Source organism: Passer domesticus, chromosome 1, assembly GCF_036417665.1.
Source record: "Passer domesticus isolate bPasDom1 chromosome 1, bPasDom1.hap1, whole genome shotgun sequence".
Taxonomy (NCBI): Eukaryota; Metazoa; Chordata; class Aves; order Passeriformes; family Passeridae; genus Passer; species Passer domesticus.
The window spans coordinates 24,543,705-24,560,312 of NC_087474.1; the positions used below are offsets into that span (position 1 = coordinate 24,543,705).

A 16,608-nucleotide genomic window follows, 5' to 3' on the forward strand; every position below is an offset into this window, starting at 1 on the left:
TCATGATGTGTGTGTGAATCCTTTTAGTTTTTAACAGTGAATTGGGACCATATGTTAGCTATAAGATACCTCATATCAAAGAGGTCTGATAGTCATTCAGGAAATCATGGCAGCATTAATTTTATAATAAACTCAGTACATTGCACAGCTTAGCAAACAGGCAACAGATCTTTAGGAGCACAACAATTGCAGGGATTCTAATTAATTAATTAATATAAAAATGAATAGAAGAATCCCTTATGAATATATCTTTTCTCTTCAGTCACTTCCTGTTTTGCCAGCACTTTTCTTCTGCAAAATGTATTTGTTTTGACAGCACCATTAAGCAAGCTTGTGAATTAATTCCAGCACTAAAAATAAATAACACGCTTGTCCAAAGGTAGGCTGTAGCCTTCCAGCAGGCCTAATTCACATTTGATTTCATTAAGAGTCATAGATACATCCATCAGTTGATACTTTAGGTATCTGATGTCGTATAAATTTTTAATCTCAGAAATATTTGACTGAAATATCTAAGTTTTGCATATGTGTGTGTGCACATGCACCTGAAAACACATAAATCACATGCTTCAAGTCTCTCTATTTCATAGAAGTGAGCAGAATGCCTCCTGAGTCACAAGCAGTAGGACCAGAGGAAATGGCTTCAAGTCGCATCATCCCTGGTTTAGATTGGATATTAGGAAAAATGTCTTCAGTCAAAGAGCTGTCAAGCACTGGAACAGGCTGCTCAGGAGAGTTGAGTCATCATCTGTGGAGGTATTTAAAAGATGTGTAGATATGACATTTAGGGACATGATTTAATGGTTAACAATTAGATTTAATGATCTTAGAGGTCTTTTCCAACCTAAACTATTCAGTGATCCTATGATACATTCTACATTAAGTAATGGTGTTATAGCAGTGCTTGGTCTCTCAAAACGTGTAAGAAAAATGCAAAAACTGCCAGAGAAAAACCAAAAGAATTTGAATAGAGGATGCTGCAAATCATCCAGGTATGTGTGTGATCAGGGCAGACTGACTTGCACAGGGGGCTCTGGTAATATGTGCCCAGGGGTTGAACATAAAGGAATGACATCACACTGTTAGATCATTGCAATTTTAAGATTGGTTGAACTTTGATTCATTTAAGGTGCTTACTGATAAAATTATGAAATTTTATGTTTAGTCACTTTTTTCTTACATGACAGCTATTAATGGATATATCCAGTTCCTTTCCCTCCAAAGAACTGGCATTTTTATATGTCTGAAGATCTGCCTTCTAGAACTGTTGATAAAGCAGTTTCTAAAGTGTAGCTTAATCTTTTCACCTGTAGCAAGTCAGAGATGTCTTTTAGAAGAAATCAATTACTCTAATTCACATCCACTGAGAAATGTGATGGGCAAGAGGTACACAGACTCTGTGCAGAGCCATGAGCAATGCAGAAGTGTAAAACTCATGTTTTATGTTCTTTCTCAGCCTCAAAATCCACCTTTACACCTCCTTGTGGCCTTCAGCAGTTGTTTCCACACCAGTATTAGAGGGATTAGACAGATGAGGACTTTAGGAGATCTGAATTTAAATATACCTGTCATGGATACAGAGGAGCAAAAGTGAAACACTCATTCCAGCCAACAAACAGGAAAAATTACACAGAGAAATCATTCTCTAGGTACACAATGATTATGGAGAAAGGTTTCTGTGCACAATGTCAAAACTATCCAAAATTATTGAAAGAAGGGATTATGCAGTGCTCTCTGCCTATTGACTGAAACATTTACTTCAAATGCACAGCAGAAGAATGTGCAACACTGGAAACAGAAACATGAGGATTACCTCTGAATTTTAATAAACTACAGGTGCACACAAATGTTTGATGTCAAGCAAAGCTCAGTCTTCTCAGCCTGAGAGGATCAACCTCTTTGTCTCCTGGGCATGAAAGTGAGGTAGTACTCCCCTTGTCTTGTTTTGCTTTGGGTTCTCTAACATCTCCTTTCTAGATTCCTTTATGTTTTGCCTATCTTATATAGGAAGAAGAATGCTTCACATTCAGGCTAATCACAAAACCCCCCCTCATGATTCTGTAATTTGAAAAGCTGATGTCACTGATTTTGCTGATGCCATGTCTCCCTCACACACACAGGCACGTGGCAAGGGTGTTCATACTGAAAACTTGTTCTGCAGGGAAAAAAACCTTCATTCAAATCACATGTGATTTTACACAGATAATTCTAAATGATTACTCTTGACCAAAACTATAGGTACCACCCTGTGATCTGCTGATCCCTTGTTAATTCAATTTAGCTCTGGTCATTCTTATTCATAGATGTTGTATTTGGGAATATGACTAATGATTAATGTCACGAATTCACTTGATGTATTGCTGTTTTGTGGAAAGCAATTTTCTGTCAAAAGGCAATAAATTATACTCTTGATGCCCTATAATAATTAAAAGTTTGAAGGAGCTGATAACAGGGATTGCAGTAATTAAATCACAGTCATAAACAAATGAGAAATTAAACCAAATAATTTCCGCACCATCTGCGCTATAATTACAAGTTTATCTACAAAACCAAATTTGCTTGTCTTTGGGTAAAAGCAGACTCAGGTTTTTGATTTTTTTACTTAGCACAGCAAATTTGTGTCAGAGATGTGTCTTTTTGAGAAATAACGGAGAATCTCAAGCATAGATTTCTTGGGGATTTCCTAAAGACTGCCTTCTCTCTTCTTCCCCCTAAATCGTGCCCAATCCATCACAAGTTCTGTGTCATCTGACACAGGAAAATCTGGGAAAACACAGAGCAGCTCCATTACTATACCTGCATGTTTCTGCAGGGCAGAGGCAGACACACACTCCTTTGGTCAATGGTCTGGACAGCAGTGACAATTCAGAGTCACACAGCAGAGCTGACCTTACACCCCCGGATCACATGCCCAGACTGGCAGTGTCTGTTTTAAAGCTACATCTACTGTGCAGGTAAAAGCATTGCTAAATGCAGCAGCCCCTTGGAGTTGAGAAGGGAAGTGGGTGGAGAGATCCCTCCAAAGCCTTTGGATGAGGATGGAGAGGTGAGGTACAACACCCTGAACAGCCCCAGAAACACAGGGAGAGCAGCAGTGCAGGCCAGCTCATGGTGAATGTAGCAGCCCAGTCTGCATTTTCACTCCTGCTTTGCACTGCCCCAGGATGAACAAATTTCAGTCTCTTCAGTGGGGATAACACACAGCTGGGGTTCCTTAGGCACCCTGGGGGCTGTGAGCTCTCTCTCAGTGCTGAATTTCAGCGCTTGCTGCACAGGGGGGAGCTGCTCCCCAGCCCCTCCGAGCCCCAGGGCCATGGCTGAAATTCAGCCACCCCTGTGCCAGGGTAGGCTGGGTCAGCAGGAGCTCCAGCCCACTCCAGCCCACTCAGACCTGCTCACAGAAGCCAAGCCCAGGCACAGAAATACATTTCCTATATTGAGAAATAAATACAAACTCAAGAAGTCTTCATGTGTAGGAAAGTTCAGGAGCCTCAAGTCTCTTTAAAAACTTCTCAGAATCATAGGATGGTTAGGGCTGGAGGGAACCACAGTGAGTCATCTGGTCTAACCTCCCTGCTCAAGATGGGGTCATTGTACAACATATTGCCTGCAACAGAATTGTGACCAGATGGTACTAAGTTCACTAGCAGCAATATTTTTTTCCTTTAAAAAAGTGTGTGTTGTGTTTAATTGAAACACTGTCTTAAGCAGAATAAGTATAGCATCATTAAATGTTTTGTAATCAATGAAAAAATGATGCAGCTTGAATTTTAATTTTCTCTTTCAGGTCAAGAAATGGGAAAATGCAATTCTTTGTTCAAGTCCTAAGCCAAAGTTTTTAATCTTTAATTTGAGGAGGAACTCCTCAAATGGGGGAGTCCGTTCCACAACTATGTTTTGCTAATATTGCAACACATCTGTACTGATGTTTTTTAGTTCACATCTCATCTTTAATTTTCTAAAATAATATAAAGATATTCAAATACAGAAAATAACATGAGTACCCCTCATGAATGGCAAGACTTTAGACAAGCTTCTGTGTTTACCAATGAAAGTACCTGGTTAAGCATGTTTACTGTTCTCATTTAACTTGCAGCATAAGTAGCTGACTCACTGTTGAAATTATTACCAGAAAACCCAGTAAAGCCTCCAGGACACTCCACTAGAACAATATCACAGGTCCAGAAAGGCAATGACTTTTATTATATGAGGTGCATTGACCCCAGCCAGTAGTTAAGCTTAAGCTGATCACTCACTTCTTTAGTGGGATAAGGGAGAATCAGAAAAGTAAGGCAAGAAAAACTCATAGGTCAAGATGAGGATAATTTAAAATGAGGGAAAGAGGAAAAGAACAGTCAAGTGATGCAAAGGCAATCACTCAATACCTCCCACAAGCAGACAGCCCTCCTGGTCTCTGAGCAATAACTTCTTTGGAAAGACAAAACCCCAGTTTTGCTGCTGCCCATGATGTTGTAGGGCATCCAATATCCCTTACATGGTCTGGAATATCATTTTGGCCACCTGAGATCCACTGTTCTGGCTGTGTCTTTTCCCAGCTGCCTGCCCACCCTCAGTCCTTAACTTACTGGGGGGGGCAGAGTCAGAAAATCTCTTTGCAAGCACTGGTGTGACACCAGCACTCCTTTGGGGATGGATCTGATCCACAGCACTGTAGGGGCTGCTGTGAAGGTTAATCCATCCCAGCCAGACCTAGCACAAACTGCAGTGCAGTCACCTTTCTGGTTTCCCTCACCAGCTTGCTGTGTGCACATACTGGCTCAGTCTCAGCACTGCAGGAACTCCTGCAATGGCTCATTCACTCCCATTCAAAACACCTGAAACAGATGCTGGGGCAACTTGAGAAGCATGGTATAAAATCCTCTCTCTTCCTAGCTGGGTTGGGCATGCTAGGCAGGCTATGTTAGCCACCATGGGAACAAGCAGAGTTTGGTTTTATGTGGTAGAAAAGTTGGGTGGGAGAGAGATTTTGATTAATGAGGAAGGGATTATGTCTGTGGTATGGTGTGGCTGTGGTTCTGATGGCTGAGGGTAGGTGTTAGAATTGTGAGGGCACACCTTGGTGTAGAAGCCCTTTTAAATTCTGAGCCTTTAGGCAGAACACTCAGCCCTGTCTGTTCCTCATTTCCCAACCAAAACATTTCTCTCTAGAATTAAAGAAACTAGCCAGTCTTGAATCAAACCTTGTTTACATATAACTGTCCAGCCCCTACTTCAAGCAGGCTTAGATCCAGGCTGCCAGGAGAGCAGGACTCTAGGAAGCACAGCTATCCCTTGGCCAGACATAAAACAATGCTGTGTTTTGGTGGCTTTAGCTGTGCCCATGCTGCTGTGGCTGGCAGACTTGTCCCTCTGCACCTCCCATTAACACTTTGCCCCTGGGCATATCAGAAGTCTCTGTGCCCAGCATGGATCTCTTCTGAGACATCTCTTTCTGTAGCATTTGCACTTACCTCTGTCCTCTCTGGAAACTCCAGCCTGAACAATGTTTCTGGCCATCTGGGGATCACAGTTCTCGCTTTGAGCTTCTAAATCCATGAAAGAAGGCAGCCCAGCCTGGAGATGGAGAGACTGGGACAAACATATTTTGTGTAATGAAAAAGTTGAGAAAAATGAGGAAGGGTCAGAGTATCTTGACAGATGCTCACAAAATGGATTTTTCTTCCTATTTATTTTTCTTTCTTTAATTCTTAGCAGAGGCTGTTGCTATTCAATAGTAAGAAGGCCACTGACTCATTAAATGGAGCCACTGCTCAATTTGAATTCTCTGGACTATGAGAAGTTACTTCTTGTCCATGCAAGATCATTGATAATTTTCCTCACCTCTGTGCAGCAGAAGACAAACCCAAAGACAGGCAATACTCTAAGACAGTGTACTCCATCCTCCTCTAAAGTTTGTGCCCCTGCAAATTCTTGGTGTACTAGATAATTGATCAGACTATTGGTAAATGGTTTGAAAGCTGAGAGCTCACAGGTTATCGTTGGATCATCACCCTCTATCCATGCTGCAATGCTTTCATGTAGAAGATGCACACACAGATAGAAGCAGTTTGGTGTTTAATTTTCTGGGTAATAATTCCTGTGAGTCTGCCTGGGCTGTTCTGCTGTCCCGTGATCACCTTGCCCTAAAGTACCAGCAGCAGGGCCATGCAGGGTTCAGCTGGAGCCTGTTCTGTGCATCTCTCACATTTGACATGAGAATGTGTCCACATAAGGAGGATGTCAAATGCAACTCTCCGTGAAGCAGAGTGACTCTGTCAGTGAGCAGAAATTGCTCTCCCTCCCTCCCAGAGGAACCAACAATATCTCTGAGCCAGGGGAATGCAAAGGATTTATGTTTTGAGCTGCTTCCTCCAACTCAGACACAATGCTAGTGAAGAAAGGCCAAAAGGTTACATCCAGATGAAACCAGAGTGGCTGACAAAGATCTGTGCAGCTGATCTTGAGTTCAATTAATATATTCTGGAGCACAGTTTCTTTGTCACAGGGATGTCCTTTCTGCTCTGTTTGAAACTGGGGAGAAACTGAAAGTTAGCAGAAGATAATACAAAGCTATTCTGCAGCATATACCTTTGAGTTTCAGAAACATTCTTCATAGATAAGAACAGATTTTTCTGCCTTTCAACATCATTCCTTAAAAACAGTTTTGTTAGTGTTTCTTTCGTTACCAAGAAGACAGCACAGGCTGATGTACAATCTTTATGAAGGGATATGGTCATGGATATTTAATAGATGAAGCACAGACTGAGTTACCAAAGATCACTATGCACACACTTTCTACTTTTTTTTCAACTAACAGCCTCATCGTTTTTATTAGGTGGCCCCAAAGTCAATGCTACCATCCTTTTTATCACCTCATCGCACTTGAGGTGTTAGTATAGAGGCTGGATGGTCTTAATCCATGCCAGTTGAAATGAAGAGATTTGCTTTAGTTTCTTCCTTGAGACACTGAGGAGTTGCTGTGTCCTTGACAAAGCGTGATGGACCTGAGTTCTGCCCACTCAGACACTGACTAGTAACCGTGTCCACATGACCAATCCCATCAAACTTAGCAGGACTATTCCCTTGAGCAATTACCCACCACACCAGCACCATTGCTGAAACATAGCTGAATACTCTTTTTTCAAAGCTATTCCATTTTCTGAATGCAAAATAACTCAAATTATTTAGTGCATTACAAATCTTCACTGTACAGAGTAGTTGTCAGTGCTTTCAGAAAACTTGTTTCATATAATTTTGTAAACATGATAAAAATAATTTAAAATTTCATTTCATTAATTTAATTTAACATTAATATCTCCAATGTCATTTCAATCTTGAAGCAATATTCATTTTATTGTATGGATTAAATGTGCAAGAAATTCATTGCTTTGCATATAATACTTGACTTCACTTAGGTTTCCCATGGGGAATTTTACTGCATGCATCAGCAATTGTGTGTTTAAGACAATGAAAACAAATTATTTCTGTAATCTTTAGTGGAGTTTCACATATTTTTGAGCTGTACAAGTGGTTTGCTTTATTCCAGTTCAAGTACTCCTGACTTTCACCACAACAACCCCAAGTCTGGCTTCTGCCTCAATGAGCCAGTAGGAAGCAAAGATGGGGGATGATGATGAAACCAAGGATCTCTCTGGACTCACACAGGCAGATCCTCACATACTCTTTTTTATTTTTTCTTTTTTTTTTTTTTTTTTTTTTTTTTTTTTTTTTTTTGTTGTTGTTGTTCAAATAGGCATGACTGTCTCTTGATGGGTTTAATCTACAAATAAGTGCAGAATAGAGCAAGAAACAGGCTGTCAGATCGCACCAGGCCTGGGGAAAGGCATTAGATGCCTTAGGCAGAGCTGCTGCCCACTGTGCTCTGCCCTGCAGAGCCTGTCCTCCCTTCAGCCATGCCACAGCTCCCCAGTGTTATGGGACAGAAGGCTGCAGGTGGAGAGAGCAAACAGCTTGGGCACAGGCCTGTCCATGGAAAAGAGGGATGCAGTTCCTGGACCTGATCTTTTCTTCTCAGAAGAGCAAAACAAAATCTGTCCAAAGGTAAAGGTTCCTCATTTGCGAGTTCCATCCTCTGTTTCCCGCTCCCTGTCTAGGCTCATCACAGCCTCAATCTGTAATGTTGTGAAGGTTAATGGAGGTTGTGTAATGTACCCACAGTGTCTCCTAAAATTGCAAAAAACTAGGAAGAATTGCAAGTCTAATCCCTTGCTACTATATCTTCTGCTGCTGAAGGATGATAGGAAGAAGCCATTTTAATTTTTCTGAGGTATTGCTCCTTTCTTTGGCTGTCCATAAATCGCATTACTTTTGTTCCCTGACATGTCTTGCATATAGTGGAATTACTTTCAACTGCCTTAGAAAAGTTTTTTTAAATCTGATTATTGCAGAACAAAGACCATCAGAAAAAGCACCCAAGGGTCGTCTTCTAACCCCCAGTCTGTTTCTGACATTGGGACCATGCTTTACCCTTGTTACAGTCAGTCATTGCTCTTACTTTCACTTAGCATGAAAGGCAATTCTTAAAAGCATTCATTTTTATTCCTCAAAATTAAAATGTGGAACCTGCCATGTTTCTTGCAGCAGAGATAACATTAAAGTATAAAAATTGCCCCATGACCTTTGGATCATTTTCTCTTGAATCATTTTATCCTGGTAGCTGTTTCTCCTAAAATGTTCACAGTGCTTGGAAAAGGAAACCAAAAGAGCTAATTGTATGCCAAGAAAGCTTCATAATTGCTTATTTCAGCCAATAAAATAATTGATCCAATTTGGCAAGAGCTTCATACTCTAAATTTTCACCCAGAATGGGTGATTAAGTGGTGTGCTTTCCCCTGGACATGTTGAATTCCAGCTACAGCCAGGAAATTGGGCTGCCTTAGCTAGTTAGCACCTATAGAAAATACCTCTTACTGCTCAAAAATGCTGTATATTTTTGCACTGATGACAGCACTGCTGTGAGAAATAGAAGTGAAGGACACTGGAGAAATTATCCCAGCTGTGCCACTAGCTGAGAGCTGCTCAGCCCTCTGTGGGATTTGCAGAACATATGAGGGGTTTAGAGGTTTCAGTTGCACTGGGAAGTCTGCACAGGTGTCTGTGCTGGTTGCTGCTTTCTCTTGGAGTAGGACAAAGGAGATCAATGAGTTTGTAAAAATGTTCAGCCCATGCCTCGTCCATGGCAGGGAGCCCTCTCCTTCCTGGACCTGCTGCCCTTGGGGCTGGGAATATGAGCAGCCCCAGGCCAGTCAAAGCCAGCCAGGAGGGACAGTGGGAGAAAGTGGAAGTTCCAGGAAACAATCTCCTGTAAAAGGAGACCAAAAGCAGCCTTCTCCCATGCAATCCCAACCAAGCCTGGAGGATCTGGGCTAGGGTTTCACCTGGAACAGAGCCTAAACTCGCTATCTGGAGATGGACAGGGCTGGTCAGAGGTGCTGGAGCAGCCAGGCTGATTTGCTGCAGACCAAGCAGAGCTCTGGCAATGCCACACGAGACTTCCCAACAGCTTCTGCTCCGAAACACCTCACCTCTGCTGGGACTGGCTGTGCAAAAATCTAACTAAAAAAGGCACATCTCTCCTGCAGCAGCTTGATTTAGCACTGAACAGCTCTGCAGAGTATTAAGCTAATTTAAGTCTGGCTTTATAATATTTTCAAAATACCTTTGTGCATAGTTTCAAGGAACTTCCAAATTCGGTGTTAATGACACACAAAGACCCAGACGAGGTTTGGCAGGCTGGTGCAAATACAGTTTCTGAATCTCCCATTAACAAAATAAAAGTCAAGACCATATTTCTCTCTGGTGAAGTAGCAGAGTGAGTGGCTACTATGGCTGTTAGTCTCCATTAGCTGTGCTTGTACTATTTCAAAGGGAGCAGTAATATTCCTTTTCCTTTAGGTTCACCAGTGCTTGTGTTGCAAAAGGGCTTTATTATCTCTGGTAAATTATTTCCTCTCGTTAATGAAGCTAGAGACAGGGAAAGACAAAAGATGAGAAAAATAGGAATCAAAGCAGTGCTACTGTGTGCTGCAATTAGAGAGAGAAGAGGCTCATATGTCTGCTGAGAGCACTGGAATTACAGCCACTGCCACTAGCAAACCACGGGGACACCATCAATGAATCCTGCTCATAAAGTAGTTTTGAACTCTACCTTGTTTCTTCTTCTGCATCCAAATAATAACAGGCCAGAAGCTGCTAAAAATCTAGCACAGATGTCCTTGGCAATCTAATGATGAAGGTACACCTGACAGGCCCAACATAAGGGCTTGTAGTTTTGGTGATGTATCATAGCTAATATAGGCAGGGATAATGCCACTTGGGTTCAGACTGCTCAATTTGGAAAGTCTTCCTTCCCTTCCTTCCTTCCTTCCTTCCTTCCTTCCTTCCTTCCTTCCTTCCTTCCTTCCTTCCTTCCTTCCTTCCTTCCTTCCTTCCTTCCTTCCTTCCTTCCTTCCTTCCTTCCTTCCTTCCTTCCTTCCTTCCTTCCTCCCTCCCTCCCTCCCTCCCTCCCTCCCTCCCAGCAGTCACTATTTGAAGCACACACTCAGCTCAGAGATAAAGCAATGCCACACCTGTCCCACAGTCAGTTAATGCTCTGCCTTTGCTCCTAACTGCTGCTGGGAAAGGGGGAACATGAATCTTCCTCTCCAACTGAACATGCTGAACAATAAGTACCAGGGCTTGGAAGCAGGATGGGGGTTCCTCGAAGCAAGGTGAAATATTGTGTTCCCATGATGGCTGCAGCAATTCAATCTGGGTTTGAAGGTAATGAAAGCACTTCACTCATTTAATCAGATACTGATCAATGGCTGTAATATACTGTGTCAACAATTTCTACGAGGGAATAAAGGTCCACTGAAATAAATCAGACTCCAGCAGACACAGTTAGAAATAAAAATTACATCAATATACTAGATGTTTGATTCTGGAGCTGTGCCAGAATTGTCCATCATTCATTTTCAGTACTGCTAAATATTTTGTTTCTCAAACCCAGTACCATGCATGTGCAAAAGGTAGTAACATCTCATTTTCCTCCCATGTTGTAATTGTACTTACTTAAAACCCCTTAAGATGGCCTTGTTTTCCATGCTAGAAAGCACAAGAGATTAAACACAAACTCTTTTCTTTTAGGAGTAAAATTCCAGTGTGTTTCAATTGCATTCAAAAATGTGAGTTGAGTTCTTGGCTCTATCATATCTTTTAAGGGTAAGCCATTTTCCATTCATACCTTCTGTTGTCTACCAAGCAAGTTTGTGTAACTAAGTCAGCCTTCTGTTTCATCACTTGTCTACATGAGGAACTTTTTACATGAAGCTGCACGTGTGGACACATCTAACATACTGCAGTTCAGTTCTTTTGCTCTTGAGGATTACTGCAATATAGATTGCTATAAATAGCAATACCCTGACAGTTTGGAATGCAAATTTAGTGCGAAATGAAGTAAATAGTAACACCGATCTAGCTCTGCACTTGTGTTGTGGAGCAAATAATTTTATAAAAAGTTTACATTTTTCAGATAATTTATGAAATTACTGAAAATAAATTTATTAAAATAATTATAATTTATTATAAGAATTATAATTTATAAAATAATAAAAGAATTATAGAATCATAGAATCGTAGAGTAGTTTGGGTTAGATGGAACATCTAGTTCAAGCCTCCTGCCATGAGAAATAAGCACTCATTTTTTAGTTCAATAAAGGGTAGGCAGCTACTTCAAAATAGAGTTCTTTTCAATAATGCTTTTAAGGAGATAAACTTTTATAAATAAGCATAAGTAATTGTATTTCATAAATAAGTTCTTTTAGCTCTGTGATCTTATAATTATTTTCTAAATGTATCAATTGAGATATTAACTATAAAACTTAAGCTTTACTTTGTAATATTTGGATATGCTCATCTTGTATTTAACCTAAGGCAGCTGAAGTTTGGAGCACACAAAAGTCCTCTCCCTGAGCTTGGTGAATCAAACTAGATGAGAATCTCAGTGGAAGAACTAAGCAGCTCCTTTAATCTTAACTTCATTCAAAAACCTTCTTAACAAAACCACAAATTCCTGCATTTCAGAATATCTCAACCATCTGTGAGCTACAATACAATGGTATTGTGAAAACTTTAGTTCTTGCATTACTCACAAAATTGTTTTGGTTTCATTATTATTCTGCAGCTAAAGAGAAGGGTTAACAGGAAAATAGCAACCAGTTGTCAACAGCACATTTGACTGATTTCTTCTGTGTAAAAACATAAGGAATGTAAAATACAGGGGTGAATCTTGTATCCAATTAGTTATGAGATAAAGTAGTCACTAGGAGGCAGAGAAACAGCTCTGAATGTCAGCAATTTCACTTGCCATGATTATTTCTACCTGAAAATGATCCCTAAGGTTTTCTGCAGTGTTACCTCTGAGAATGGATGTAATTGAAGTGCCATCGGAACTGCCTTATTCTAGGGAGAATCACAAAATCATAGGTTATGCTGAGTTGGAAGGAACCCATCAGGATCATCGAGACCAACTCCTGGCCCTGCACAAGACACCCCAAGAGTCACACCACGTGTCTGACAGTGTTGTCCAAACACTTCTTGAACTGTCAGGTTTGGGGTTCCTGGGGAACTGTTCCAGTGCTCAACCACCCTCTGGGTGAAAAACCATTTCCTACCCCATTTACAGCTGGGCTCTGTGATGAATCCAGCTTTAGGAATGTATCCAGCACTGACTTGGTTCTGGGCTTCTGCTCAGCCCCTCTCCTGCCTCCTCCCCATGTGAGTCCCCACCTGATCACACTAGAGGTGAGAACAATTTTCCCTACAATTTTCAGGGATCAAAGATGTCAGAAACCATTGTTCCAAACTGAAGAGTTATAACAAATATTATCAGCTTCAAAAATCCATTAACATTGTCTTGACTGAGTAATTTTCACATATTGTAGTATCAGACATCATTGTCCAACTTTGTTAGGGAGATCAGATAATTGTAAAAAGGCTATAGAAAATTTCTCTATGCAAAGGTAAGTGAACAAGAAAATGTCATTGAGAGCAGTTAATTGGAGGATACCACTGTTACAGACTTCATATCTGAAGTAATGAAAAAGCTTTCCTAATGCAGAATGAGATTAATTAATTCCTCTCAATATTATGCTGACCATATCAAGTATCTTTCAAATGCAAATGAAATCCAGATCTGACATATTCAGAATATTAAATAAACTGTGAAGAAAATCAATGTACTACTTCAATGCTCAGCATGGAAAATGTCCTTTGAGCCACGTATCTTGCAGCATTAATTTAGCTGCTTTTGAAAGGTTCCCCAAGATCTGAGCTTCTTTTGTTTTGAGGAACGTTCTCAACAAGGAAGACCTCCTTGTAATCCTCTTGTTTTGACAGCACACTACCTATAGCTACTATAAGTTTTACAATCTGAATGTAGATTGCAGGGAAAATGGACAAGCAAAAATGGTACCCAAGTGCTTATATGAACACCTTAATTAATGGGATTCTCCTCTTGAAGATGACTGGCTATTGTATCCAAATATAGTCAAGTGTTTTTCAGCAAAAATCCATCAACACAAATGTCTGTGACTTTGCAGGTTTTTACCACTCTAAATATCACCTGCGTGTCTTTAGTTTTGTGCAGTGGTTGGATGGCTTTGGGGTGGGACTGGTGTTCTGTGGAAAGCTGCAAGCCCTGGGTCAGGGCAAGGCAGAGCTGTGTCCTTGCAGATCCGCACGCTGTGTTAGCTGCACGGGTCAGCTACAGGAGCTCTGATGCAGCAGCAACTCTACAGGATGTTTGGGATACTGCCTGGGGTTTCTGGTGGATTTTGTTTGTTTGTTTCAATGGCTTTTAGGAATAATGCATCTTTGTGTTAAGTTAGGAATAGTTGTGTTTTCCTCATTTTTCCCCAGACATCTCCCTGTGAGCAAAAAAACCTGTCTGGTTTGTTGACATAAATACAAGATAGGATCAGGTTTGCTCTATGTCCTGACTAATCTAATTCCCAGTCATTCTGAAAATCAGTAGAAGCATAAGGCCATGGTAAAGAATGATCTTCAACTGAAAAAAAAGTAAACAGAAAAAACTGTTTGTTTGCTTTGCAACAAAAAAATAGGTTTTGACTGTGAGTGGATTATATGCACTATTAATTTGCATCCATATGAGACACCAATGAAAAAAATTCTGTTGGTATATAAGGCCCCCAAATATCAATATTTGTTTGGCTGCCAGAGAAAGGCAAAGAACAGCAGCCAAAGGGGATGCATTTCTTGAATTACAGCACTTTTCATTAGCTAACCCCCAGGAGGATTCCTCTGGATGTGGAGAAATGCTGACTGTGATCACATGAGAACAGGGAATCAGAAAGAATAAGCCTTTATGAACCCAAAAGAATGTCAGCACCTGGGTAGCCAAACAAATGCCATGCCTCTGTTCCTTTTCAGATCCAGAGGGCTGCTTCCAAATAAGAGAGGAAATAATGTATAATGGTACTAAACCCTTTCCCTTGAACCATAGCTAATTCATCTCTGCAATGTATTATTTATAGAAACTCAACACTGCTTTGGTCATCTACTGTCTGTGACTGCCTTGTTCATTTCTCTTTCAGTGGAGTTGTATGTGATTCATTGCAGGCTCTCTATTATGTGCTGGGGAGGAAAATAGTGACTCCTGTGAAAGTGTTTCTAGATGACACAAGCTCTGTGGTCTTTGCACTGCATGCTATGGGCAAAGTATTTCAGACTGAAATGGAAAATGATGCTGAACAGGTTGAACCTGGCATAATGCTAAAATGTTAGGAGGCTGTGGGTAATCCAGTTATTGGCATTATTCCCTCCTCCCCAAGTATTATTTACCACATGTGAGGCTTAAGAATAAATCTGAAAGAGGAAAATACAGTCTTTCCAAATACTACAGAGGGATCTTGGAGTCACAGGGAAGGGATGATATGGGGCAATGATCCAGACAGAGAAGCAAGCAGACAATTGTCATTGCTCAGGGTGAAGGAGAGGAAATGAAGATGGGAAAGAATATGGAGGTGGACTTAAAGACACCGCTTTGAGGAGTCCAGAGAAGCTAGTGAAGGGTCTGGAGCACAAGCCTTATGTGAAATGGCTGAGAGAGCTGGGGTTTTTAGCTGAGAGAAAGGGAGGTTTAAGGGAGACCTTACCACTCTCGACAACTCCCTGAGATGAGGCTGGTACCAGGTGGGGACACAGTTCCTTCTCCCAGATAACTATCAACAGGATGGGAGAACACAGTCTTTAGCTGCACTACGAGAGGTTTAGTCTGGACGCTGGAATGGGCTGCCAGGGTGGGGGTGGAGTCACCATCCCTGGAGGTGTTTAAGGAAAGCCTGGATGTGGCACTCAGTGCCAGGGTCTGGTTGACAGTCACAGATTGGACTCGGTGATCTCAGAGATCTTTTCCAACCTAACTGGTTCTGTAATTCTTTGAAAGGGAGCAGCCCTTGTTTCATCAAATCAATTTATATGTCAGAAGGCTACCTGACTCAGAGAGAGCATCCTTTTCTTTACATTTCCCACATTTCTCTGCTTTGGCCTGTAACACAAATTTGATTATTAGTGATTCAGTGCATGTTCAAGTACAAGTTGCATATTTTTTTCTGATGTAGGTAGTTTTATATGTGCATATTTAAATGAAATTAATGATTTGCAATACATAATAAGAAAATGTGGGGTTTTTTCCCACTCACCTACTGGGTTTTTTGCTGTCTCATTTATAGAGAATGTTCCCAATATGCTTGGGGACCAATCCTATTTTGTTTAATAGAATGCCTTTCTGTTCAATGGATCCACGTTTCCAACAGTCAACATGCACTTCGACATAGCAATTTTGTGCCTGTACTTTTCTGTTTGTGGCATTGAACAATCATTATAGTGTCTCAAAGGATACGTATTAGACTTTAAATTGAAAATTCAGAACATACGCTATTATAGAAAAGGAAATAAATTTATGAAAAACAAGATATGCACCTTACTGCTTTTTCAAATACAAAGTTATCCTTAACCAAAGTAGGAACTAATTGCAGTGAATGATAGTAGTTTATAGCAAGATAACAGCTATTCTCAGCCAAATGTAATTGAAATTTTGGGTACTTGAATCACCTTCCTGGTCAAGAAGCATAGAGCATGGTTATTTAAATACAAATTACTCCTCCTATCATAAACTGATGCAAAGCCATGGCTGATAACACTTGGACACCTATCATCTGAATCTTCTGGACACCTTTTCTTTCTTGGGTAAGAAGGATATACAAGATAATGAGTAGTCTAGACAGCTGCAAATTCTGTGTTATGAAACTGTAGGAAGATGTCATTTAAAAATGTGAGTACTTCATTCCACACTGCTGATAGGGCTTTGTTGTCCTGGCTATTCTTTATTCCAAGTGCTTGGTTTCACCAAAAATGAGAGAGGGAGAATTTGTTTCTGTTTATATTCTAAGCACACCCTCAGTTCTCAGAAATGTCCATTACACAACGTAGGAAAGGAATGATAAGAAAGTCCCTGCTGCATTCAAGGCACCAAGCACTCCAGGAGGAGCTCAGATTTCCTGGCCTCATCAAACCATAGGAGTGTTA

The 16,608-nt window shown here is 40.7% G+C and overlaps 1 long non-coding RNA gene across 2 annotated transcripts; it reads right to left on the reverse strand.

The window, feature by feature from the left end:
- Window positions 1-287: 287 nt before the first annotated feature.
- Window positions 288-15,257, reverse strand: LOC135287286 (uncharacterized). Of its 2 annotated transcripts, none has more exons than XR_010351050.1 (3): window positions 15,177-15,257; window positions 5,472-5,589; window positions 288-748 (listed from the first exon to the last, which is right to left on the reverse strand). It is a non-coding gene; the product is annotated as an uncharacterized LOC135287286 (long non-coding RNA). The 2 variants fall into 2 exon arrangements; XR_010351051.1 differs by lacking the exon at window positions 15,177-15,257 and adding an exon at window positions 10,169-10,313.
- Between the last annotated feature and the right edge of the window lie 1,351 nt (window positions 15,258-16,608).